The 26,227-nt window shown below is 38.8% G+C and overlaps 1 long non-coding RNA gene across 1 annotated transcript; it reads right to left on the reverse strand.

The window, feature by feature from the left end:
• Positions 1–6,951: 6,951 nt before the first annotated feature.
• Positions 6,952–10,269, reverse strand: LOC104103296 (uncharacterized). The gene is made up of 2 exons (XR_687873.4): positions 8,939–10,269; positions 6,952–7,178 (listed from the first exon to the last, which is right to left on the reverse strand). It is a non-coding gene; the product is annotated as an uncharacterized lncRNA (long non-coding RNA).
• Between the last annotated feature and the right edge of the window lie 15,958 nt (positions 10,270–26,227).

The following is a 26,227-nucleotide window of genomic DNA, read 5'->3' on the forward strand; positions in this document are numbered from 1 at the left end:
ATGTAACCACGCCAGGTGGATTGTGATTATTAGCACGTGAATTGTCTGTGCGGATCCATATATTGATATTATTAGCACATGAGTTGTTCGTGCAGCGTGTGGATATGGATTTGTCCCCCTAGGGTCACCCTCTCATGTTTCTCTCTTGATGGACTACACGCAGTTATTGAGAAAAACTGATCAGTGGTTTGGTACGGACACGAAAAAGTTGAGGAATCTCCGGCCAGTGTTATTATAGAAATGCATTTCATCTTTACTTGGAATTTTCATGGTTTATTATCTGATTATATGCATATCACCTTATATGTTGTACTCATGACTGAACAGAGATTTTGAGTAATTATACACACACACAGAGATAGTCTTTTCAGTATCTATTACATATTCTCGTTATTGTTCTATACTTGTTGGATTTTATGAAACTATACAGGTTATAACAGGTATCATTTATAATTCTTATTTCTTTTACCTCGCCGAGACTAGTTACGGTACTTATTAAGTACATTGGGTTGGTTGTACTCATACTATACTTTGCATTTAATTGTGAAGATCTAAGTGCGGGGACTAGTTATCAGCAGTAGGCTTGCTTATTGGACCATCTTCGAGAGGCGAGGTAGAGTTGCATCCTTGGTCGCAGTTTTGACTTGTCTTTTCCTTACATACTGTTGTTACAATTTAGGCAGTGTTATTATTGTTCAGTTTTCGACTTGTATTCCGTTATAAAGCTCATGACTCCGTATTTACCAGTTTCTAGAGGGATTTACCTTGTATTAGCAGTATTTGATTGTATTGAAATTTCAAACTTATGCTATTTCTATAAGTTCCACTGTTCTGTTTCTTTATTATTATATTTTGGCTTGCCTAGCGGGTGTGTTAGGCGCCATCACGATGGGTTAGAATTTTGGGTTTTGACATATAATTACTCCATAAGGGCCAAACAATTATTCAACAATAATAATATATATCTCAGCACAACCTATATTAAAGAGTTTTCATAAACAGCAGTGAAGGAAATTAACCAAACATTCTAACGAGTCTACAGCAGCATACACAATACTCTAAATCTACCACGGCTATATACACAATGCCCCAAATATATTACGGCAGCAAAATACTAATTTCTAACGCCAAACGTCATAGCACGAGACTACGCCACACCACAAATCACTTATTAAATAATTTTAGCTTTTTTATAAAATAATATATATATATATATATATATATATATATATATATATATATATATATATATATATATATATATATATATTTGCGGCCGGTCAAAGACCATCGATTCTGCTAAGTACACACTAGTCCCAACACATGGACCAGGCAGACAAAATATACTTTCAAAATGAATTTTGGAAATGCAAGCACCAAATCTTAAAGTTTTGCTTACCTCGTGTCAAGACCTAAATTTCACCTAGTCTTGATGGCACTTAACACCAGTGCTAGGTAAGCAAAACATAGAATGATATAACTCAAATGAAAAAAAATTAATAACGACAAGAATAAAAATAGCTAAATTCTATACAACTTCTCAAGGACTGATAGTACAAGTAATGAGCCACTATTATTTGGATTTACAACTAATATGAAGAATAAATACAATATTTGTTTGAAGTTCACATAAACAGAGTTAAAATACTACACTACTATGAACAAAAAGGTAGCTTGAATCTGAAATGCGGGTACGTCTTCAATGCTAGGCTTCGTCTTCCACAGCTACACAGCTCCAAGATCTGCACTCAGGGTGCAGAAGTGTAGTATGAGTATAGCCGACTCCATATACTCAGTAAATATCTTGACTAACCTCGGTGACGTAATGATGAGGTTTTAAGTTAAAAGATACTCACTTATTATTTTACAAGTACAAATGATAAGTAGAAAGAGTAATACGAGATAAAGAAACGAATAAACACATAATAAAAGAAACAAGAATATAAAATGACAGAGGGCCCCAAAATATCCTCACTTCTTAGTCTCACAACATAATACAGTAGCAGAAATCAACAGCCAAGACTAACCATAATACATTTTCTCTGTTGCGACGTGCAATCCAGATCCATATATATATATATATATATATATATATATATATATATATATATATATATATATATATATATATATGGGATCGGGTTGCATGCCGTAATGGTATTGGTAATATATAATATCAGTACCATTGTGGCGTATAACCCGATCCCATATATAAGTTCATACACAACTATTCTACCATCATCAAGCACGGGAAAATTTACAACATAATAATATGTAACGATCCGACCAGTCGTTTTGAGCATTTATATTTAGCTGGTGGTTTTAGGTCATGAGTAGTTTCATATGGTGTATTATGACTTATGTGTATGATCGATTTTGGTCTTTGAGTTATTCGGAATTGATTTGGAAGAATAATTCTTAAAAATAAAGCTTTAAGTTGGAAGAGTTGATCAAGTTTGACTTTTGTGTATTTGAAATTGGATCGGAATTTTTATGGTCCCGTTAGGTCTAGATGGTTATTCTGGACTTGAGTGTGTGCCCCGATTTGTATTTGGATTTTCTAGAAGGTTTCAGCAGTATTTGGCGAAAGTTGACAATTTGAAAGTTTGAAAAGTTCATAGGTTTGACCGGGAGTTGAGTTCGATGTTATCGAGTTCAAATATTTTTTTGGAAGTTTGAATATATTAGTCTTGTCATTTGGGACTTGTGTGCAACGTATGGTTGGATTCCGGATTGGTTAGGTTTGAATCGGACGCTTGTTTCGACATGTGATATTTATGAACTTACGAGATTGATCTTAATCGACGATTCGTGATTTTGATGTTTTATGGATTTGTAACAAAAATTATCACGACCCAAAATCTCAACTTGTCGTGATGGCGCCTAACACACTTGCTAGGCAAAACATGGTATAATAAACTCAAGAGTGGAAATAACATAAACATCTGATAAAAGAAACTGGAACACTACTACAACCATCCCAAAATATGGTGTCAATGAGTACATGAACACTACTAAGTATCAACATAAACCGAGACTCTAGTACAATTGTCCGAGTAATAGAACCGTACTGAAGAAAATAACATGAAAGATAGTCAAGGTATGCGGACGTCATAGCAGCTACCTCGAAATCTTCAAGAAAGTACTAGCACATATCTAGCAGTCACCACGTCCCGATTTACCTGGATCTGCACACGAAGTGCAGAGTATAGTATGAGTACAACCGACCCCATATACTCAATAAGTAACAGAACTAACCTTGGGCTGAAAGCAGTGACGAGCTCAGAAGAAGACACTCTGAATCCAATAAAATGACAACACATGTATTAAAGTGGCAGTAACAATAAACAACTTAGATTAATTTTCAAAATCAGCTCGTTCAGGTTACAGAAAATTTAGACATGCTTTCATGTTCAACAATTAAAACCTAACACTGATAAGAATATGTCAAGTAGGGCTAGCATGAGGAATGGTATATCTCTATGCCTACATGTCAATACACATGTCACATGTATGATTTCACGGTGGTGTTCTCAAGTACTCACACTCTCAGAATACTCAATCTGTCTGCCAAATGACCATACACAATCACTCAATACTGTACGGGTGCCTGACATCAATGCTCCTCACCAAAGAACGTGTATATATATCATTGTGCATGCGTTCACTGCAGGTATGTCAGACTCCATAGGGGTAGATCATGTCCAAGCGCTAATATAAAGCCTATAAGGCCTACTGCGGCATGCAACCCTACCCACAATAATAAATAAGCCAATTAGGCATGTTGCGGTATGTATCCCGATCTACAATAACGCTCACACCTTGGCTCTCAGGCCCACCTCAGTCATCAATCTCTCAAGTCTCAAGGGCTCACAAATCTCGTACCACTCTGCCCAAACAATAATAGGAGAGATTGAGATGTGATATGTAAATTCAGAATTATGACTGAGTATATAATTACAGTTAAAGCAAATAACTCAAAATAGCAGCGATAACCTCATTAGGTTTCAACCGAATAAGCAAATAGCCTAAACATGATTTCTAACATGCTTCACAGTTCAATTACTCTAACAAGAAAGGATTTCACGGATATGATAGTTTAGACTTAGTCGACTAATACATAGACAACTTGCACAAAGCTATTAGTTCTTTCGATCTAAATATGTGTAAATCACAACAAACAGTAAAGGGTTGGAAATAATATGAGAGAGATAAAGTAAACGAAACCAGTAAGTTTTATACTGTTCAGAACCAATGTGGTATCCTAATCCAATCCTCTTGGGTTGCACGAGTGTTATCTTTTAGAGCTCTTTGTAAATTGGGTTGAGTAAAACTTTTGTGGTTTATAGCGTTCACCACCAACGTTTACAAAGTTGGTTTTCACTCGCTCATTAATAACGGCACTTTGGTTTTTACTCACTCACCAAAGAAACGAATATTGACACAACCTCTCAGTATTTTTTCCTTTCTCTCTATCTTTTATGACACTTGTAAACTTAAGAATACAGTGTTTAACCACGGTATAGAAAGAGTAGGAAAGTTATCTGCGAAGCTGGTGCTGAGAAGTGTCTTTAAATCTTCTTTAAATAGTTGTTCCTCTTGCTGCCTGTATCATCTGTTCATATTTGTTGTAGATCTTTCTTGACACGATTTCTGATTTTCCTCATCATTGACGTGCTTGGTTCCTTTTTGAGATTTGACCGTTGAATGAAATTCTTTTTATAGCAGTAGCATCATTAAATTCCTTGCCATATATTGATTGCTTAAAAACGTACTTGAATAGCAAATCTCCTCTATATTAGATGGAAGACCTTTGACGATGCTTTTACCATGCTTGACTTGGACTTCTTTATCTCATTAGGAGAGAAACTTGATTTAAGGAATGATTCTTTAATGATTGATCTCATTCCTTTTATAACTCAACACTAACATCTCTTTTATTCATGCTCATACGTAGGAACTTGCAGAATATTCTTCTTAGAATATTAGCTATCTTCTTTCCTTTTGTGCAAGATCACCTATTTTGAATTTGCCTTCTCGTATTTTGCTTTTTTCCCTTGCAGGATCTTTATGTTATTTTCTCAGTGTCTTGATTCACCGATTGATCTTATCCTTCTTCCTCTTGATTTAGCTTCCTTCCAACATTTGTGCTAATAACTTCTAGACCGTGATCATGTTTGAGATTTCTTTCCCAATAACTTTTCCTTGTGCAATCTTCTTTCTTTTTCCAGGATTTCTTATTCCTTTAGACAACCCAAGAGAGTTTCAAGATCCTCTTTCGTTGACTTTGGATCTTGACTTTTTTCTCCAATATGAAGATATTAATGACCATTTATTATTTCCACAATTATGAAAATAATTTTCTTTTGAATAGATCTCAATATATCTTTTGTCTCTTTTTTTTGAGTAAAATATCAGCCTTGGACCTTTTCAAAATTTTCCTTGATTGTTGTAAGTAAGAATCTCCCTTGTATTAAATCTTCCTCCTCCAGAATCTCCCTTGTATTAAATCTTCCTCCTCCAGTGCCTAAACTTCCTTCTTTAACCTGTCAAAAATAAATTCACACGAGTAAATATTCTTTGATTAAGACTTATGTTGGTTTGGTATCATCAAAATCGATACGTGAAACCTTGGGGCTAATTTCGGGCATAAATCCTGGGCCAAGTTATTTAGCGCAGCGGGAAGGAGAAGGTAGGAATCCCTTATACGGAACAATAATTTCTTTTTTTCATTTCCTACAAACTCAACCTCTTGGTCTCAAATTTTCCTTCATTTGTCCAAATGCAATGGAATCGACAGGAAAAATTTGCAACTGCATCATAGAGCTACTACCGTTCAACTGGATGTTTTAGATGTAGATATAAAGTCGTCTATATTTTGCCCAACTTTTGTGGATGTTTTGTCTATGGTGTTGCCACCCTAGGAAACTCATCCTATCATCAACTGCCCAAATGATTACATGTTTCATCAATCGTTTAAACTACACAAAGAATTCGAGTCATTCATTTTCTCATGGAAGCAAGCCTCAGCATTGTCAATTGAAAGAAGTAAAAGCCTACAAATTTGATTTGGAAAACCAGTCCGTGCAACTCAGAAGTGGGGAGCTGGCAATGAAGACCCTTAGGGAGAGGGAGAAATTTTGCTTTTCATTAAATTGGTGATGCATTTTATCAAAAGTGAGTAAGTTGGAAATATCAAGGCACAAGATGCAGTGTTTGGTGTTCTGTTTTCTCATTATTTCACATGAATTTATAGTACGCCTTTAATGGCTTAAAGATGTTGTTCAGCAGATGACTTAAGTGATTTGTTGTAATTGGTACTTCACTGTGCCCATGATATATATTTGTTCTAGATATTTTAGTTATTGAAATGTTTCTGAGAGTTCAAACATAAATCTCCAAGGCCCGACTTATGGCTGTTGTGTTGTACTTTAAAATCACTGATTGCTGATGAATTTCTTCTTGCTTATTTCAACTTAATGTTCTAATGTCATTTTGAGGGTTCATAGTATGTACTGTGTTGAAAAGAGAAGTTAATGCATATAGTTTGGATGGAGTTGTTCTAGTACTACAAAATAAATTAGTTCATTGTGTTTATAAACAAATAAGTTACATCAGATGAATGACGAGTCATTAATTAGCTTGTTGTTATGGCCTGCTCCCAGTAGCTAGGCATGTTAATATCAAGATAATCTGCAAAAAGGGGGTTTACACTAGCTAGACATAAGGTACTACATATGTGAGGATGCTTTGGAATCTGTCAATCACCTTCTTTTACATTGCAAAATCTTACATGGTGTAGTAGTTGTGGTCAATGTTCCTCAACATCTTTGGGAGTACAATGGGTTATGCCTGGGAGCATTCAGCAAGCTCCAAGAAGTTAGGTTACTAAAGAACATCAAAAATCTAACCAGCACAGGCAAGATCAATACTATATAGTAAATACCAACATCAGCCAAACACTACCTTTGACAAATACGATAAACGGAAGCATAAGGTTGATAGGTTGCAAAATAACAAATAGGTTGTACCAAACATAGGTACGCCTTGTTTTATACACATATAAAGAAAATTAACATATCGATATGAACACCAATGAGGCGATGTAATGCTTCATCGTCAAAATTCATGCAGTCAGCAATAGATGGATAAATTGCTCCCTATAACAGCTTCCGCTCCTGAAAGTTTAACAGTAGAAATGCAATAAGAATAACACCTTATTGATCTTTCATGATTCATGACTAGTAAAAGTTAGGTATATAAAGACAACACATAGGACCTTGAGCATGGTCACACTTTTTTTTTTTTTAATCGGTAGCATGGTCACACATTTTAACATGCACCAAACATCAAATAAACGAAAGTTACTTGTTGTAGCAATAGAACAAGCTTCATTTCAAGAGCCAGTATACTTGGATGTGCATTGAGCTACTGTCAACTTGTATGCATAGATGATAGAACATGAACAAATATATGACAGCTATATTATCTGAAAGGTCGACTGCATGAGGTTGCAATATTGACACTTCTCTAACTCTACCACCGCTAAAAATCTTTTTCACATCGATGCTTCCATTCTTTCACCAGTAGAGCTACTGATAACTTAGTTACTTCGATATCCATCATTACTCTCCCTCATTCTCTCGGTTTGATAAGTCTCACAAACGACATACATAATATTTAAATGCAAATCAAACAACCAGAATCACGGCATCAAGTGCATTAAGAGTTGAGATTTTCTTCTTACAGGGATTGGCTATTATTCTTCGTATTTCAGTTCGTTGACCTGGACTTTTCAGATTTTCAGCAAAACAGTTGCTAAATCGACCTATATTACTTGAGGTTTGCTAAAGAAAGGCAATAATTTCTCTAGTTTGAGAAACCATGACATCTCAAATAATTTGTATTTTGTAAAATTTTACAAGACATATAATCACAATGTCATGAGTAATATACAATTTCTCACAAGAAAATTAAGCTTACCGACCTCCGTTAAAGAGAGTTTGTTGTCTAGAAAATGTGATTACAACAGTTTTGCTTTAAAAAAGGGACAGACTTTGTTTGCAGTTAATTGGATAGGACCCTCTTAAACAAGGGTCCCCTCAGAACTCCCCTATGTTATGTACTGATGTAGCCTTACTTCACTCTCATAATCACTGCAAGTTTTGTGTCTCAATCTGACATTCTCTATCTTTGTTCTTGCTTTTATTGTAGTTGTTTCCAATAAAAAAAATTGTCCTGATATATTTCCCCCTTAACAGCTTGTCTAAGGTGCTGTTCAAGACAACAAACAACGAAGGCATTTAGCACCTAATAATTATTCAACAGCAAAATGATTGTTTCATGCAAATACTACACAATTGAATGGCTAAACTAACAAGACATCTACAAAAGTATAGCATAAAGATCTCCCTGAAGAAATTAAGTAGTTATCTATGAGCAGCAACAAAAAACAATAAATTATATACTATATCAGAACTTAACCCTTGCACCATAATTATTTTTCCCCTATTAAGTTTTCACGTAAAGCAAAGTTAGTTAAAGAAGCCCCTAGATCAGACGATAACCCTCGCAATGGAAACACCTAGGCATTATTGTCGCATTCACCTGCCAAAATTTCCATGTCCCTGGCGCTCCTTATCCTTACTCTATCTAGAGGCACAACTTCTGTCTTTACACAGCTCAAGAAGAGAAACAACGTCCAAAACCATCTTGACTTAAGTCTAACACACCAAGCACTACAACATAAATAACTCTTCTTGGAAAATAATATTGTTTCCTGAAAATACTGCAAAAAGGGAACATGACTAACAAGATCCACGAGCAATATGGTTAAGAGATGTCCGTTTGTCAAAGCATTGCCTTGTTCAAAATGCGAGAAAAATAAGAGCAAAATTTAACAACACTTGTGAAAAATGTGCAGGGGATGAACTCTTACAAGTCATTAGCAACATAATTGTCATTCACGTGAGTGCTTGCAGCCTTCATCATAAAATTGGACAAACTAAACTTTCAATGTAGACGGTCCCCTCAAGACAGCAATGAAAATTAGCAACCTTTGGATATCTGATCAAGCCATCCTTTGGATAGTATATCATAAAAGTTGATCCAAACACAAACAATTTCACCTTTATTTGACATGCAAAGGGGTGGAGAAGGCACAAAGTTCGTCACATCAGGAAGAAGTTCTTCGATGGTATACATTCTTGTCCAAGACTCTTTGACACCATATTCTTTCATAACCCACACATCTATGCAGTTTCTGTGGTAATAATCATAAAACATGGAAAGATCACTTCCCAACACTCACAGCAACAAAAGAAAATATCCTTCTCCACAGCAAGGCTGCTCCAGCTTTTCCCATTTCTCATCAGCCAAATCAATAGAAATGATGGTCCAATCATTACACCTAGGACGACTAGCAGTATTAATCCAATGAAGCTTCCCATTCACGGACTTAGCTGAATCCAATAACACCCCATCGCGGAAATCATCAACTCCTCTCCAAGAATCACTATTTAAACTATATATGTTGACCTTAACATCAGAGCGACCATCGGTACTATAAAAAAACAATCACTATCTTATAATCATCATAAGCTCATCATATCCAAAACCATATGTGTAGTGACCAGGCGTGGGGCAGCTACAAAAGCAGTAACTTTCTTGAGCTTTCTAATAGATGGATTCCACAGCAATAAATGTTCTTCCGCATTTTTAAGACAAATTAAGCCATTGACAGAACCCACAATCCAAGCAGATTCAAGAGGGTTTTTTATTGGATAATCGAAGTCAAATGCCTCGGTAACAGACTCATAAAGTAAAGAACCAAGAGAACATACCTCAAGATTTTTCTCACAAAGAGGAGTCAGCATAAGTCTATGGTGGGTGTTGTCCTTGTTATTAGTACATATACTAAGATGGGTTTTGACAAATTCAGGGCTAAATATTAAGGAAAGCCAAGATTTTGAAACACGCCTAAATTGTAAAAGGGATTTGACTGGTAGCTTTAAGAGTATCTCAGTGATGAGCTCTGGTGGTAGAATAGGGATTTCAAAGCTTGAATCTCGCATTGAAGTTGATGGGAAGTGAGAATGGTTTGGGTTTTCTCCGTTTTGAGTGTTGATCGGAGGTTTGATGATCTCCGTCATATTCCCCGCCGGAGAGCTGCGGTGGTTCAATCGATTAAGGCGGCGGAGAAGCTCTGGCGTGTTCTTTTTCTAAAGTTTCCGAGAGGAAATGTTTCCCCTTGTCCTCGATTTTTAAGGGTTTTTCATATCATTAGTTTACTTTATATATATTACTTAAAAGAAATATTTGTTATAAATATATTATATTATGGATGTTCATTTAATACTCCGTTTTAAATAAGGTTCCTGAAAAAGGTTATCCATATGAGATTTCGACGTAAATATGTTTATTTATTTAGTACTCTATTGGAAATAAGTCTCCTCAAGAAGCTTATTATTTTGGTACTCTGTTATGGATAAACATTACCCTGGTAAAAAATTATCTATATCTGGTACAGTAGCAGCCTACAAGCAACTTATACAGCAGCTTGCAGTAGCAGCTTACAAGCAACTTACAAGCAGCTTGCAGTAGTAGCTTACACAGCAGCTTCCCTTCTTCTATAAATAGAGGAGATTTCAGTTCATTATGTACATCAATTTGAAGTTGAATAATATATCAGTTTCTCTCTATACTTGTCTTTACTTTACAGTCTTTATTTTATAACACGTTATCAGCACGAGACTCTGTCATCTCGAGCAAATACTTTGAAAGTATCAAAGGTACGAACTTTCTTTTTCTGAATAATGTCAAATCTTTCTAAACTTGAATTTGTAGCCCTGGATATATCGGACAAAGGCTATATGTCTTGGGTGCTTGATGCCGAAATTCATCTTGATGCGATGGTTCTGCGAGACACCATCAAGGACAAAAATTAGGCATCAAACCAAGACCGTATCAAAGCAATGATATTCCTACGACATCACCTTGATGAGGCCCTGAAAATGGAATATCTTACTGTTAAAGATCCAGTCATACTGTGGAATAATTTGAAAGATAGATATGACCACCTGAAAATGGTCGTTCTTCCACAGACATGATATAATTGGACTCATTTAAGGCTACAAGATTTTAAATCTATCAGTGAGTATAATTCTGCTATATTTAGAATTATTTCCCAATTAAAATTATGTGGTGATAATATTACTGATCATGATATGTTGGAGAAAACTTTCACCACTTTTCATGCCTCGAATATGCTCCTGTATCAGCAATATCAAGAGATGTGATTCAAAAAGTATTCTGAACTTATCTCACATCTTCTTATATCGAGCAACATAATGGACTATTAATGAAAAACTATGAAAGCCGACCAACTGGTTCTTGTCCATTCCCTGAAGTGAATGAGACGAACTTCCACCAAGCTAAGCGTGGAAGAGTCGTGGCCCCAGTCGTGGTCATGACCGTGGTCGGGGAAGAAACTCTAATCATGATAATAATAATAATGCACCAAAGAACCCTCCTCACCTCCAGCAATGGAAGAGGAAGGAACAAAGGCATGAAGCGGTGCAAGCAACAAATGCAAAAAATGCATGCTATAGATGTGAAGGAAAAGGACACTGGTCACGTACCTGTCATACGCCAAAGCACCTGGTTGAACTTTATCAAGCCTCCTTAAAGAAGACAGAGAAAAATATTGAAGCAAATTTTATTTCTGAAGATAATTTAGACTTCATGCATTTGGATGTAGCTGATTACTTTGCACTCCCAGAAGGAGAAACAAGTCATGTGATTGGTGGTGAATCTGTAGAAATATAAATATTTTAATTTTGGTTGTTTGTAATAGATAGTATGGTTATCTAATTGTTGTACATAAATAAAAGTTATGCTTTAATAATGATATTTACTATAATATATTTTATTTATGTCATTTTGAAGAATATGGATAATCCTCAAATTATGTTTGGATCAAAGACCAATCATGAAGATATTTGTATAATTGATAGTGGAACAACTCATGCCATATTCAAGGATCAGAAATACTTTTCTTCTTTACATAAGGAAAAAGCAAATGTTTCAACAATTTCTCGTAATATAAGTTTGATTGAAGGCTCCGGAAGAGCCATTATATTTCTGTCTAAGGGAACAAAACTTATTATCGATAATGCATTGTTCTCCTACAAGTTTCGAAGAAACTTGTTGAGTTTTTATAGATATCCGCTGAAATGGGTATCATGTTGAGACAATAGATGAAATGGACGTGGAATATCTTTGTATTATAAAGAATATTTCTGGCCAGAAATGCATTGTAGAAAAGTTACCAACTTTATCTTCTGGCTTATACTATTCAAAAATTAGTACAGTTGAAGCACACTCTATCGTAAACCAGAAGTTTGCGGATTCAAATACTTTTGTGCTTTGGCATGGCCATTTGGGCCATCCCAGATCAATAATGATGAGACGAATTACTGAAAATTCGAGTAGGCATCCATTAAAGAACCTAAAAATTCTTACAAATGATGAATTTTCTTGTGATGCTTGTTATCAAGGCAAAATGATCACTAGACCATCATCAATGAAGGTTGGCATTGAATCCCCTACCTTTTTAGAGCATATACGTGGGGATATATGTGGACCTATTCCCCCACCAAGTGGGTTGTTTAGATATTTTATGGTCCTAATAGATGCATCTTCAAGATGGTCTCATGTGTGCCTACTATCATCTCGCAACCTGGCGTTTGCAAAGCTACTAGCCCAAATAATTCGATTAAGGGCGCAATTCCCAGATTATCCTATAAAGGCTATTCGCTTTTGATAATGCTGGAGAATTCTCATCTTAAGCTTTTAATGATTATTGTCTATCAGTTGGAATAAAAGTTGAACATCCTGTAGCTTATGTTCATACTCAAAATGGCCTTGCAGAGTCATTTATTAAACGTCTGTAATTGATAGCAAGACCACTACTTATGAAAATAAAATTACCCACTACTGTTTGGGGCCATGCTATCTTGCATGCAACATCATTTATTCATCTCAAACCGACACATTATAATAAATATTCTCCGTTACAATTAATTTTTGGTCCTGAATCAAATATTGCCCATCTACGAATTTTTGGATATGTTGTATATGTGCCAGTAGCACCACTACAACGCAGTAAGATGGGGCCCCAAAGAAGGTTAGGAATATATATATTGGGTTTGAATCACCCTCTATTATTCGCTATCTTGAACCATTGACAGGAGATTTATTTACTACTCGATTTGCAGATTGTCGATTTGATGAAATAAATTTTCCACAATTAGGGGGAGAGAAAAAGAAAATCAAAAGAGAAATTGTGTGAAAAATTTCATCATTATCTCACTTTGATCCACGTACCCCTATATGTAATCAGGAGGTCCAGAAGATCATCCATTTACAGAATATAGCAAATCAAATGCCAGACGCATTTACTGATTTGAAAAGTATAACTAAGTCACATATTCTTGCAGAGAATGTGCCTATTCGAATTGATGTCCCATCAGGACCATCAACTAACATGAGAGCTAGTGAACCTAAAGTATGCCTGAAGCGTGGTAGGCCTTTGGGTTCTAAGGATCGAAATTCTAGAAAAAGAAAATCGACAAATGATCAAAATAATACTATGAAGGGATCTCCTGAAGAGACCCGAGATCTGATTAGTTCTGAGATTCCTGAAGAAATCAATGAACCTGAGACTCAAGTGAGTGAGGAACTTTTAATAAGTTCTACTAGTGATGAGATTAATTTAAATCGATCTGAAATTGTAGTGGATAATATTTTTGCATATAATGTTGCACTTAACATTATGCAAGATAATGAGAATCTTGAACCCCGATCTGTCGAAGAATATCGACAAAGATCTTATTGGCCAAAATGGCAAGAGTCAATTCAATCGGAATTAAAGTTACTTGCTAAAAGAGAGGTTTTTGGACCAGTAGTCCAAACACCTGCTAGTATAAAGCCAGTTTGTTATAATTGGATTTTTGTACGAAAAGAAATGATAAAAATGAAGTTGAAAGATACAAGGCTCGCCTTGTCGCACAAGGACTCTAACAACGACCTGGAGTCGATTATGAAAAAATATATTCACCCGTTATGTGGATGCCATAACATTTCGATATCTCATCAGTTTAGCCTTACGTGAAAGGCTTGAAATACATCTAATGGATGTGGTTATAGCTTATCTGTACGGGTCAATTGATAATGAAATTTACATGAAAATCCTTAAAGGATTTAAAATGCCTGAAGCACATTTAAAATCTCGAAAAATGTACTCAATCAGATTACAAAGATCTTTGTACGGTTTAAAGCAATATGGGCGCATGTGGTATAATCGCCTCAGTGAATATTTGCTGAAAGAGGGTTACATAAATGATATTATTTGTCCATGTATTTTTATAAAAAAAATGACTTCGGAATTTGTTATACTTGTTGTTTATGTTGATGACATAAATCTTGTTGGAGCTCCATAAGAGCTCCAAAAGGCAATTGAATATCTTAAGAAATAATTTGAGATGAAAGATCTTGGAAAGACAAAACTTTGTCTTGGTCTACAAATTGAACATTTAGAAGACGAGATTTTTATCCATCAATCTACCTATACAGAAAGAGTCTTAAAACGTTTTTACATGGACAAAGTGCACTCATTGAGTACACCAATGGTTGTTCGATCACTTGAAGTAAATAAGGATTTGTTCCGACCTCCAGAAGAGGATGAGGAACTCCTTGGTCCCGAAGTACCCTATCTCAGTACAATTGGTGCACTAATGTATCTTCATAATGCTGCAATGCCTGACATAGCATTTTCTGTTAATTTACTAGCAAGATATAGTTCTTCTCTTACACAGAGACATTGGAATGGGATTAAGCATATATTGCGATATTTAAAGAGAACTCTTGATATGAGTTTGTTTTATGCTAACAAAGATAGTGCAGATCTTGTTGGTTATACAGATGCAGGTTATTTATCTAATCCCCATAAAGCTAGATCTCAAACTGGGTACGTGTTTACATGTGGAAGTACTGTCATATCATGGCGCTTCACAAAGTAATCTATTATTGCTACTTCTTCAAATCATGCTGAGATAATAGCTATTCATGAAGCAAGTAGGGAATACGTATGGTTGAGATCAATAATTTATTTTATTCGAGAAAAATATGGTTTGGAATGTGAGAAAAAACCCACAATTTTATACGAAGACAATGCTGCATGCATAGCCCAATTGAAGGGAGGATTTATAAAAGGAGATATAATGAAGCACATTTCACCAAAATTATTCTACACACACGATCTTCAGAAAAATGGTAACGTTGATGTGCAACAAATCCGTTCAAGTGACAATCCGATAGATTTATTCACTAAATCTTTACCAACTTCAACTTTTGAGAAGATGGTATACAATATTGGAATGCGGAGACTCAAATATTTGAAACAAGATTTTCATCAGGGGGAGTAAAATATGCGATGTACTCTTTTTTTTCTTACTAAAATTTTTTCCCACAGGGTTTTCCTTATAAAATTTTTAATGAGGCAGCAATGCGTATTACTAAATATGTGTACTTTTTTTCTTTCACTAAGATTTTTTTTTCCATGAAATTTTTCCTAGTAAGAATTTAATGAGGCACATTATCTTTTAATAAATATCCAAGGGAAAGTGTTATAAATATATTATATTATGATGTTCATTCAAATAATGCACTATCTTCTTCAGAAGCTGATAGTCAAGCTGGAAAACGAAGTGTGCTTGCAATTTCTGTCCTCCATTGGCTTCTGAGGAAGGTCAGAAAAGTAAATATTTTCCTCCTTCTCATAGGCATTCCTCTATTAAAATAATACATATAAATGCGCATAATGGCATATGTGTATGTGGGTATATTTGATGCATAAATTGATCTACCATCATTTAACTTACTTTTCTTTCATCCTTTAAAAGGTCATGCTTCTGCAGCTACATATACAACTGATTGCTTATCTTTGAAGTAAGTGAGTCCAGAAAAACTTCAGAATTCCAATTAAACTAATTAGTTATACATGTCTAAACATTGACTATTTCATTGTCAGGATCAAACAATAAGTAGATGTGATGCAGCAAAAAACCTTTAAACTCCAGTTACTTCGAATAGAGGTATGTATCTATTTGCTAAGACAATATCTCATACTAGTACTTTATCTGATTGTAACATTATCATTTTTATTCAAAGTAACTTACTTAGATGTAAATACTTTCTTTAATTGTTGCAGTCCCCCTCTTTAATTTTGTTCTAAAGTTCAGAACTTATGCATAATTGTTGTATACTATCTTTTGTAATATAATTTGTTTACCTGAAAAATCGGATAACGTTGAATTTGTGTATGGTTCTAAGGATAGGTAGATTCCTTTGACCTGAAGATAACAATACACGTATTTGTTATGTAAAATAGAAATGATGAACAAAGATACTTAGTGAGCTTAGAAAGATAAACACAATGAATTCTTAATATGCCAGAGAAGATGCCTTCTATTACAATCTATCTTGCCTTTTATAGCCAAGGATCACTACTTTATCTATAACAACATAATAGAATAATATTACTAGTGGAGGACCCATGATGGTGTGTCTCCTCCTTAATTCCCGCCAAGATTCTCTCCTTTGGTGCAGTTGTAACAGCTTTTTGTCTGTGAGCTCGATACTGACTTGAGCTCGGTGTCGGATCGGAACCTCGGCCTTGGTTTCGAGCTTGGTGTTCACTTTCGGGCATCGATGTTCGGGACCTGTGTCGGTCAATGTTGCCTCGGTCGATTCGGACGCCCCGACGCTCGACGCCCCCATCTCGGAATTCGTTCGAGCTCTCCATGTAGATATCCCTTGACTGAGATGCCATCGTCGATCGATCTTCATGATCGAGGATCGGTTTTAACGTATACAGATAGCCCCCTCATTTCTTGGACAGGAGATGACGAGAAACGATATGATTTCCCTAAGGCTCGACCAAATCAATGCTGACGTTTCTATCGACTTCGACTATGACGTATGTGATAGCTGTCCTATCGGTTTGGTTTTATCGAGGCATTTAATGTGTGTCAGTCGGTGGTCGTCCACCGCTAAAAATGAATCGCCGTGCCTTATAAATAGTTTTCCCATATAATGTTTTCCACTTTTGCGCTTCCTCTTTTCCCAAATTCTCTTTGAATATCTTCTCTATTTCGTTGCTTTAGTGCCGCTTATACCAGAGTTTTGGTGTTGTCCCCTCTTTCACCTTCCTTTGCGACTTTTTCTTCTCATATCGATGGCGAAAACTTCAAAAATCGTACCTCAAAAGGAGAAAGCTTCCTCCTCACGGCCGTTTGACGATAAGGCGCCGATGGAGCCGTCCATTCATGATTATGTTCCCGGCCCGTGTATTTTAAAAACTGATTTTAGGGTAGAGAACCCTTTGTCCGTTCCGGGTCGGTGTGAGCACGTATCGATGTATACATGCTCTATAACGGAGGGTCACCTCGAGGCCGTCAGAAAAGACTGCAGCTGGGGTTCTGAGGTTGTGTTACGAATCCCATCCTGTGATAAGAGCGTCACTACCTACGTGGAGGAATTTTTAAGTGTTTACACCTATCCCTTTACATTGGGAGCTGTCGATCCCGTGATTTTTGATTTCTGCAAAAGATATCAGGTCACCCTCGGCCAAATTCATCCTTCCTTATGGCATATAGTCATCTTATTGCGCTTCTTCTCTATCAAAGCCGGAGGGTTGGATTTTTCTCTGAACCACCTTATACGACTGTATCGGCCTCAGATTTTTCGTGGACTAATTAGACTACATCGTCGAGCATCGAAGGCTTTGATGTCGAGCATCGATGAAGATAAGGATCGAGGTTATATGAGTCGATATATTCGAGTGAGGACTCGTGATCTTATCCCGAAGGAAAAGATGTCGTTCCCTGAAAAATAGAATTTCGACCGTAAGTGATTAATGTTTGCTTTTCGTGTCCTTTTTCGCTTTTTTGTGATATTATTTTCTGATGTCCAGCTGCCCCTTGGATGCCACAAGCGGTGCCTGACCTCGAGGATTGGGTTCGAAAGTTAGCCTCGACTTCATCCTATGCCGAGCGTGCTTGGCGTGATTTGGCAAAAGGTAGATGGAAGGCCAAGAATCATGGTGAGGTTTGGTTCCTGTTTCCCTCGAGGTATATTCTGCGTTCTTTTCGTTATCGATTTTTCCTTTGTATATAGGTGTAACTAGGGATGCCGTTTTGAGGCCTTCGAGCGGTGATGAAGGAAACAAGTCCCTGGTCCTAGAACAGGGAAAAGAAAAGAAACGAAGGGCTTCCTCTCGGCCGGAGGACCCCAAGCCCAAAACTCGAAAGGTGAGGAGAAAAATCATTGCCCTTTTGACCGACTCGGTCCAACGACTGAGGGAGAAAGAAGAAGAAGATAGCTCCTCGGCTTTGGTAGTCCGACCTACGGAAGCAGTCGAGGTTGCTAGAGCTGCTGAGCCAATGGCGGTCGTGCTCGTCGGGGTTGGTTCTGAAGACCTAAGTCTCGATCGGAGTACTCCGAGTGATTTGCTCGGGGCAATGGCAATGGGTCATTCGCCTTCTCTTCCGTCTTTTTTTGAGGAGGCATTGAAGGAAGCTCGAGAGCTGAAGACTCCCGATATTGGTGCTGGCTCAGGTGCAGCGGATCCTTTTAAGGATTGTTTTACTGGTGTTGATGACAGTTCCGATATCGGTGGTGCTTCTCTTTTGTTAGAGGAGGCTCGGCGTTTTATTACTCGGGTAATGATTCTTCCATACTTGGCTTCTTTGTTCTTTTCCATACTTGACTCATGTTTCTAACTGTGTAGGCCATCGGTAGGTTTCGAGTTAATCTTAGCCAGTGTGAGGCCGAACTCCGGAAGGTCCTAGGTGAAAGAGATGCACTTCAGCTTCTTTGCAGCAAAAAGGACGAGGCTATAAAGGATCTTCAAGCGGATTTGGCTAAGGTTCGTGAAGAAGGGGTCGAGCTCGATCAGCAGGTGAGACTCGTTCTGTTAAAGTATGGATTCGACTCGACTGTGGAAGTTAACCCTTCGTTGTCTCAGTTGCAGCAAAAAATCGAGAAGATCGGGTTACTTCGAGAGAAGGTCGATCAAATCCGAGCCGAATGCAACCAGTGGAAGGAGACCATTGACCGCCTGGCAGCGGAGAAAGAAACCATCTTAACAAAGTTATTATCAGCTGACGTTCAACTTCGAAACGTCAAGCAAAAGGTGTCGGTTCAGGCTAAGAAAATCGATGAGCTTGAGACACGACTTGCTGAGTCTAAGGCGGAGGTTGAGTCGTCGAAAGTTTTGGCGGATAAGTCTATTGTTGTATATCGAGCTGATGCTGAGGCTGCTCAGGTGGAGGCCCGGGAAGCGGTAAAGACTGCCGATGCTCGAGCTCATTGGGTTGCCGAACTTGCTAAGTGTAGATTTCGGAGGGAGACCCTCGAGGAGATACACGCTTGAGGTTTCGATCTTACCGAAGAGGTAAGAAAGGCAAAAGAGCTTGAAGCGGAAGCTGAAGCCTTGGCTTCTGATGATGATGATGATGATGATAACGATGATGGTAGCAAAAGCGGGTCCGAGGATGGGGAAGACCCCGACCCAGAAGCTTAGAATCTAATTCTCCATATTTGTAAATTAATTACGTAGGCAATTTTGTATATATATAACAAGGTCGATTTTGATCGATCAGATTTGGAGTGATGTTTTGCTTGTTGAGTTGATGATAATGTGATGGTTAACGTAAACTCTGAGTAAACGTAACTTTTTCAACGTTTCAAACTCGATTGGGTCCTTGTTCGAACTCGGCAGCCCGTAGGCTTAATATTCGAGTGTTTATTTCGAACTCGAGATAATGTGGCCCGTAGGCTCAATGGTCGAGTGAATGTTTCGAACTCGATATAGAGGTATCCCATAGGCTTAATATTCGAGTGATTATTTCGAACTCGAGATAATGTGGCCCGTAGGTTCACTGGCCGAGTGAGTGTTTCGAACTCGAGATTGTGGTAGCCCGTAGGCTTAATATTCGAGTGATTATTTCAAACTCGAGATAAAGTGTGTGGCCCGTAGGCTCAATGGTCGAGTGAATGTTAATTCTGGTTGCATAATAAATCTCAAGTCATTGTACATATGTTTTGGGACAATCTATATGAGCATGGTTCATTTTGACCATTTTGGCTCTTACAATTTTTCCTCTATTGTGTGAGAAGACTTTCTTGCATCTTAACTCGATGTATTTAAGGGCCTGGTGCCCCCCCGTTATTCGAGGTCGATTGGGCTAAGGGTCGAAAGCCTCGGATACTGTTTAAAAGCGCAGCACGATCGATGGTTGCCTCATTAAAAACCTTGCCGCAAAAACCCATTTGGGAAAAAACCGGTCTAAGGAAAAAAGAGTGCAACACATGCTTTTGAGTAAAAGATCTACTTCTGTTCTTTGTTCGAACTTCTTTACGGGACAGTTGAATAAATATGGGAAGGTCGGACCTTAGCAGTAGTACCATTTTAGATGTGATACATTCCAACTGCTTGATAGTTGTTTGCCATTTATGATGCCGAGCCTGTACGATCCTTTCCCAAAGTTCTCGAGCACCTGGTACGGTCCTTCCCAATTTGGTCCTAGTTTTCCTTCGTTTGGATTCTGAGTATTGATGGTGACTTTCCTTAACACCAAGTCCCCTGGCTTGAAGTGGCGAAGTTTAGTTCTTCGATTATAATACCTTTCGATTCGTTGCTTTTGTGCGGCCAACTGGATGAGGGCAGCTTCTCGTCCTTCATCCGATAATTCAAGGCTGGTGTTCATAGCCTCGTTATTTGATTCTTCCGTCATGAATCGAAATCTAGGACTAGGCTCTCCGACTTCGACTGGTATCAATGCCTCGGAGCCATATACTAAGGAGAATGGGGTCGCCCCTGTACTGGATTTTGATGTTGTTCGGTATGCCCAAAGGACTTCAGGCAGGATTTCTCTCCATTTTCCCTTAGCGTCGTCCAATCTCTTCTTCAGGTTTTGAAGAATAGTTTTGTTTGTTGATTCGGCTTGTCCGTTTCCGCTGGGGTGGTACGGGGTTGATAGTATCCTCCTTATTTTGTGGTCTTCGAAGAATTTTGTGATTTTGTTGCCAATGAATTGCTTCCCATTATCACATACTATTTCGGATGGTATCCTAAATCGGCATATGATATGATCTCACATAAAGTCAATAACCTCTTTTTCTCTTACTTTTTCGAACGCCAGCACTTCAACCCATTTAGAAAAATAGTCAGTCATCAATAAAATAAATCTGACTTTACCTGGGGTTGATGGTAGGGGGCCGATGATGTCCATTCCCCATTTCATGAATGGCCATGGGGATAGGACCGAGTGAAGTTGCTCTCCGGGTTGATGGATCATTGGCACAAACCTTTGACATTTATCACATTTACGAACAAATTCTTTTGCGTCATTGCCCATATCGATCCAATAATACCCTGCTCTGATCACTTTTCGAACTAATATGTCGGCACCGGAGTGATTGCCACAAGTGCCCTCGTGTACTTCTCGGAGGATGTAATTGGTATCTCCCGGACCTATGCATACCGCCATTGGTCCATCGAATGTTCTTCGATATAACGTTCCGTCCGCAGTCAAAGTAAATCGAGCAGCTTTAGTCCGAAGGGTCCTGGACTCTTTGTGGTCTGAAGGGAGCTTTCCGGTTTTTAAGTATTCAATATACTTGTTTCTCCAATCCCAGGTTAAGCTAGTAGAATTTATTTCGGCGTGCCCTTCTTCGATTACAGATCTTGAAAGTTGAACGACAGTCTCCGAGTTCAAATCATTCACCTCGACCGATGATCCCAAATTAGCAAGCGCATCGGCCTTATTATTCTGTTCTCATGGAATATGTCGTAGACTCCATTGTTTGAATTGGTGCAAAGTGATAAGCAGTTTGTCCAAATACCTTTGCATTCTGCCTTCTCGGACTTCGAAGGTTTTGTTTACTTGACTCACCACCAGCAAAGAGTCGCAATTGGCCTCAACGACCTCCGCTCCCAAATTTCTAGCTAGCTCGAGACCTGCAATTATGGCTTCATACTCGGCCTCGTTGTTAGTTAACCTGATAGTTTTAATAGCTTGCCTAATAATGTTACCCGTGGGAGATTTCAAAACTATGCCTAGCCCGGACCCCTTTACGTTCGAAGCTCCGTCCGTAAAGAGGATCCATGCCCTCGTCAATATATTTGATTTTAACAGTAGTTCTTTTTCGACTTCGGGTACGAGGGTAGACATGAAATCGGCCACAAAGTTTGCTAAAATTTGAGACTTGATGGTCGTTCGAGGTCGATATTCGATATCATACCCACTGAGTTCGATGGCCCATTTGGCCAATCGACCTGATAGTTCGGGCCTATGTAAAATATTACGAAGTGGGCAGGTGGTTAATACGCTTATGGGGTGGCATTGAAAGTACGGTCGTAACTTTCTAGAGGTGCTAATCAGTGCAAGTGCCAATTTTTCCAAGTGCGGATATCTAGTTTCCGCTTCCCCTAAGGTCTGACTTACGTAGTAAACAGGAAATTGCGTACCTTCCTCTTCTCGAACCAGGACACTGCTTATGGCAATTTCTGATACTGCCAAGTACAGGTAAAGTTTTTTGTCGGTTTTTGGAGTGTGCAGCAGTGGTAGGTTCGATAGATATCGTTTCAGTTCTTGTAACGCTAGTTGGCATTCCGGTGTCCAAGCGAAGTCGTTCTTCTTTTTGAGTAGAGAGAAAAATTTGTGGCTTCGATCTGATGATCTTGAAATGAATCGGACTAAGGATGTTATTCTTCCTGTTAACCTTTGTATAGCTTTCACGTTGTCCATGATGGTGATGTCTTCAATGGCCTTGATTTTGTCGGGGTTAATCTCGATTCCCCGATTTGATACCATGAAGCCGAGGAACTTACCCAAGCTGATTCCGAAAGCACATTTTTCGGGGTTGAGCCTCATGTTGTATTTCCTCAGAATATCGAATGTTTCCTGCAAATGGGTCAAATGGTCCTCTGTGCGCAAGGACTTAACTAGCATGTCATCAATATAGACTTCCATTGATTTACCTATTTGTTCTTCGAACATTCCATTTACTAGGCGTTGATAAGTAGCTCCTGCATTTTTTAGCTTGAAGGGCATTACATTATAACAATATGTTCCATATCTGGTCACAAATGAAGTCTTTTCCCGGTCTTTCGGGTTCATCTGGATTTGATTATACCCGGAATAGGCATCGAGAAAAGTAAGGATCTCGTGGCCAGCCATGGCATCGATCAAGTGATTAATGTTGTGCAGTGGATAAGAATCTTTGGGGCATGCTTTGTTCAAGTCCTTGTAGTCTATACACATTCTAAGTTTGCTTCCCTTTTTAGGCACTACGACCACATTGGACAACCCTTCGGGGTATTTTACCTCTCGAATGGATCCTATTTTGAGCAGTTTAGTTATCTCATCCTTTATGAATGCGTGCTTCACCTCCAATTGGGGTCTTCTTTTTTGCTTCACCGGTCTGAATCTAGGGGACACACTTAGTCAATATGTTGTTATGTCCGGCGGGATTCCTGTTATATCTAAATGGGACTAGGCAAAGCAGTCGATGTTATCGATAAGAAATTGAATGATTTTCTTCCTGAGTTCGGGGCTCAAACCCCTTCCCAGGCATACCTTTCGTTCGGGCCAGTGTTCGATCAAAATGATTTGCTCCAATTCCTCAATTGTTGATTTGGTGGCATCGGAGTCATCGGGGATCACGAAGGATCGAGGGATCCACTGATCATTATCTTCTTCGATGTTCTGCTTACCTGGCTGGGTCGAGGCCGATGTCTTTGATTGCTATTTGGCGTTCTGGTCTTCGACTGTGCCTCCTTTTGAAGCCAATCCTTTCACCGGCGAAGACGAAGATGTTGGTTTTGCTTCCTCGACGGAGAACATTTTCTTTGCGGCTGGTTGTTCTCCGTACACTATTTTGACACCTGTCGGTGTTGGGAATTTGAGGACCTGGTGTAGGGTCGAAGGTGCAGCTCTTATGTTGTGGATCCACGGCCTTCCGAAAAGGGTGTTATATCTCATATCGCCTTCGATCACATGAAAATTTATTTCCTGAATTGTTCCGGCAACGTTTATCGGTAGGGTTATCTCGCCTTTGGTGGTTTCGCATGCCATATTGAATCCGTTTAAAACCAAAGTTGCGGATACGATCCTGTTTTGTAGGCCGAGCTGTTTTACGACCTTCGATCTGATGATATTGGCCGAGCTACCTGGATCAATTAACACACGCTTAATTTTAATTTTATTCATGAGTACGGATATTACCAGTGCATCATTATGGGGTTGGATGATTCCCTTTGTATCTTCATCATTAAACGATAAAGTCCCTGAGGGAGTATAATCTTGAATTCGAGATCGCTTTTCCCTCACAATCGAAGTTTTAGTGCGTTTAAGCATAGGTCCCTGAGGGGTATCGCCGCCGCCGATGATCATGTAAATGATGTGCTGTGGTTCTTCTACTTTGTTTTGCTTGCCGAAGTCCTTGTTTTTAAAATGGTTCTTCGCCCTATCACTCAAAAATTCCCTAAGGTGCCCTTTGTTAAACAAGCGGGCTACTTCCTCTCTTAATTTTCTGCATTCTTCTGTTTTGTGACCATGGGTGCCATGATATTCGCATATTTGATTGGGATTCCTTTGGGCCGGATTGATCTGCATGGGTCGAGGCCATCTGGTATCTTTGATGCGTCCGATAGCCGATACGATGGCGGATGCATCGATGTTGAAGTTATATTCCGATAATCGAGGAACTTCTATAGGATCAGCATATTTATCAAAGCCTCTCTTGCTCAAAAGTCCCCGAGAATTTTTCCCCCGATCATACCTTCGGTTATTCCGAACTATCTCATGTGCCGAACCGTGGTTCATCCGATCTGTGACGTACGGCTGGTATCGGTCTCTGTTTGACCTTTGTTCTCTGTTGGTTTCCTTCAGAATTTTAGTGGTTGCGCGGTTCTAACGCGTGGGTTCATACGGAAATCCCAATTGATCATCTTCGACCCTGATTTTCGATTGATACCGATTGTGTACATCTGCCCAAGTTATTGCAGGGTATTCGATCAAGCTTTGTTTCAGCCGACATTATGCTGTCAAACTCAGTCTGTTCAACCCTTGGGTGAAAGCTTGTATGGCCCAGTCGTCTGTGACTGGTGGCAAATCCATGCGTTCTATTTGAAACCGGGATACGAATTCCCTCAGTATTTCGTCACCCCTTTGTTTTACTTTGAATAGATCTAATTTCCTCGTTGCGACCTTTATGGCACCAGCATGTGCTTTTACGAACGAATCTGCTAACATGCGAAAGAATCGATAGAATTTGGTGGCAAGTTGTGATACCAGATCATTGCTCCTTTTGCGAGGGTCTCTTCGAACTTTTTCAACAATACGGACTCGATCTCATCGTCTTCCAAATCGTTGCCTTTGATGGCACATGTATAGGAGATGAGATGTTCGTTAGGATCGGTCGTACCGTTATATTTGGAAATTACGGGCATACGGAACTTTTTTGGAATTGGTTTCGGGGCCGCGCTCGATGGAAAAGGCTTTTGTATGAATTTCTTCGAATCCAGCCCTTTCATCATTGGCGGAGCCCCCGGGATCTGATCGATCCTAGCATCATATGTTTCGAATTTTTTGTCGTTGGCTTCGACTCGTTTTGTGAGTTCCTCGAGCAGTTTAGCAATTTCAGGAGCGGTTCCTGATTCTCGCTCGTTCGATTTCACTGTATCGGGCTCCGTTCTGGGGGTTACTTCTCGAAGAAGTGGATTTGAGTTTGGCTTACTTTGCATATGAGCTTGGCTCTGCAACTGAGCTATCGCTACTTGTTAGGCTTGTATCATTTCGAAAATCATACGCAAGCTGACCCCGATTTCCCCCGTGCTGTGGGTGTCTCGGGCTATGGGTCGAGCGCCACCCTGAACGCTTCTTTCCTGCTCAGAACGCTGATTCGCTTCTAGAGCTATTCGTGAATTGATATCTACTGGTACTTCAGCTCGAATTTCGGGTTCCTCGATTCGAGCCTCGTTGCCGTTGTTGGGTAGCCTTTCGGCCCCGGGCACCAAGTTGTTGGTTTCATCCTGAAGGCCGGCTTCGAGGTCGATTGGCAGAGTCATTGCTGGTATGAAGTTGTAAGCTGGAGTGTA

This window comes from Nicotiana tomentosiformis, chromosome 9 (genome assembly GCF_000390325.3).
Source record: "Nicotiana tomentosiformis chromosome 9, ASM39032v3, whole genome shotgun sequence".
Lineage (NCBI taxonomy): Eukaryota > Viridiplantae > Streptophyta > Magnoliopsida > Solanales > Solanaceae > Nicotiana > Nicotiana tomentosiformis.